Source organism: Clytia hemisphaerica, unplaced genomic scaffold (genome assembly GCF_902728285.1).
Source record: "Clytia hemisphaerica strain Z4C2 unplaced genomic scaffold, Clytia hemisphaerica genome assembly, whole genome shotgun sequence".
NCBI lineage: Eukaryota > Metazoa > Cnidaria > Hydrozoa > Leptothecata > Clytiidae > Clytia > Clytia hemisphaerica.
The window spans coordinates 452201-454682 of NW_027104376.1; the positions used below are offsets into that span (position 1 = coordinate 452201).

At 37.7% G+C, this 2482-nt stretch overlaps 1 long non-coding RNA gene across 1 annotated transcript; it reads left to right on the forward strand.

Moving 5' to 3' along the window:
- The first annotated feature begins 217 nt into the window (after positions 1–217).
- LOC136818849 (uncharacterized) lies at positions 218–1099 on the forward strand. The gene is made up of 3 exons (XR_010848369.1): positions 218–276; positions 546–608; positions 1047–1099. It is a non-coding gene; the product is annotated as an uncharacterized lncRNA (long non-coding RNA).
- The last annotated feature ends 1383 nt before the right edge of the window (positions 1100–2482 follow it).

Consider the following 2482-nt stretch of genomic DNA (forward strand, 5'->3'; position numbering starts at 1 on the left):
AAGCTATGACTGACTCGTTTGGAAAAGCATTTTTGACTTGTATTTTCAACTACGCGAATTAACATATAAACTTTGATATGATCTAAGATCTGTCGACATAGTTATACTTTTGTTTGCGTGAATAGAATCACTATTCGTCGACATAGGTCGAATTAAAATTCGATTAGGCTTCACAGCCTTACTCAATATCTACCTTTATTTCAACAGACTCGAAAGACGAAGGAGAAACTGAGATTTTAAAGAAAAATCGTTTCTTTGCACTATCAAATGAAGATGGTAAGACGGTGTTTACTTAAAATTTGAAACTTTGTGATTAGTTGCGTCGAGGCCATGTCAATAAAATAATTCTGCACCAAATTGTTTCCTAACGTACTTTAACTTCAAATCACCGATAAAGTCATGTTTCTTACTTGGAGTAAAAAATCACCACAAAAGTCTGGGTTAGATCTTCCTTTCTGTATATTTTGAGAACTTTTGTAAGTGTAATTGTAATATTTCTCCGAAGTTATGTAATTATAGTAAAAATACTTCTCTAACCATTTTAGTCCTAGATGGTTATTCGACAGATGAAAGCTTCAATATGAAACCCTTCGCTTCTAAACCAATGGGTAAGTTTTGGGAAAGCTAAACCCGATCTAACGTACTACCAGCTAAAGCTAAAGTTCTTTTCAAATTAGCTGTCAGTAAAATTACAAACGCAAATAACTTTTAATCGAGTTTGAATTAGATTGCGATTTTGTGCTCGTTGAAAAGATATTCGTGATATTAATATTGTCATACAAAAAAATGAAAAGAATTAGAAAATGAAGATGAAAAATGAAAAAAAATTCACCACTGAAGAGCCTTCTAGGTTAAAAATGTTCAGCTCAGTACGTCACTTAAAAAAAATGGACGTGTCTATGGTAGAAAATTTCAAATATACTGTAGTTTCATGGTGAAATTTGTTTTAAGGGGGTCCGCGTGGCCACGAAATTGATCGCGCGGTTGTTTTTTTTGTCTTTTTGGAAAGCCACTCGCTCAATTCGCATTTTTTTCTAATGTTTCAGATAATCAAGCTCCGATTGTGATCCACGATTCCAGCGACGAGGAGTTTACTGACAACTTACACTCCCCTGCTGTTTGTGAGGACATATTAGATAACGATATAATCTTAGAAGAAGATGGTCGTGGGCAGGTCAAAATCCCAAGAGTCATATGGGAAGATCAGGAGGAGCAGGAAGTTGATAATATACCGTACAACATCGATGGCTTGTGTATTTACAAAGTCAAAGCAGATAAGCGTAGCGAGATTCACGAGAAGCTGCAGGATGGGAGAAGATGGAAACGAGACTCAAGAACTACATGGGCAGGCTTTGAAAGTGTTAGGTATAGAGATTGTTCCGGAGGATATACTTGTCCAAACACTGAGTTCAAACACCCAAACAAAAATCGGTTTAAAAAGAAATCTCTTTGTGAATACTGTGAAGTTTCAGGTTTCCACACATCATGTAATGCGAGAAAGTACACTTGCTTCCGTTCTGACACCGAGGTGCTTGTTTACCATGTTGGACTCCATACATGTGAAGCCAAAAAGAAAGATCATCGACCTGTATCTATTGTCCGAGATGCTGTAAAAAGAAATGCCAACGTCAGGCCACGGGAAATCCAAACAATGAGCATTGTCTCTGACTTGTGAGCCCACAAAGATTGGAGCGAGGTTACAAAAAATGCACGGCGGGTTTCGAACGTAAGGAATCTTTCCAACGAAAAGATTAAACAAAGAAAAGTTCTCGAGCCGCACGGAGATGGATTTGCAGGATTAGAAAATCTCAAGACTTATACAGACACTCGTGACCCTTGGCTAATCAAAACCATCGACATGAATAATGAACTCGTTTTCAAAACATCAACCTTGAGAATGAAAATTGCAAGGAATATGCAGGCTTCCGGTGACCACTTCCTGTCAAAGGAATATTGTCACTTCGAATACGGCAATCACAAGCGCGTGAAAGGTTACGTCACCCTTACTGCCAGTGTTTATCATCCAATGCTTCGCAAACAGGTAGTTTTAGCAAATATGAATTGTAAACACGAGGACCATATTTATGTTGCTTTATTTTGGAGGCACTTTAATGAGGCCTTTAAAGAAGTTAACAATTTGACAGAGAAATTCGTTCCTAAAGGATGGGTAACTGATATGGCCGGAGCGAATGTCATTGGACTATGTCAGATTTACGGTGAAGATGTTAAGCAAAAGATTAAAACATGTGAATTCCACTTTAAGCAGTCCGTCGAGAGAAAAGTTAAAAAGTTAGGGGAACATGGCGAGGAATTCAAAAAGCTAGCCTACGGACTTCTTTTATCAAGTATACCAGAGGCGTACGAAAACGCTTTGAAAGAAATCAAGGCATTCGCAAAAAAACACAACGATTTAAACGACTGGATTTCGTGGTGGGATTTTCGCAAGGAGTATATTTTTAAAACATTTACCCCCATTGACGCA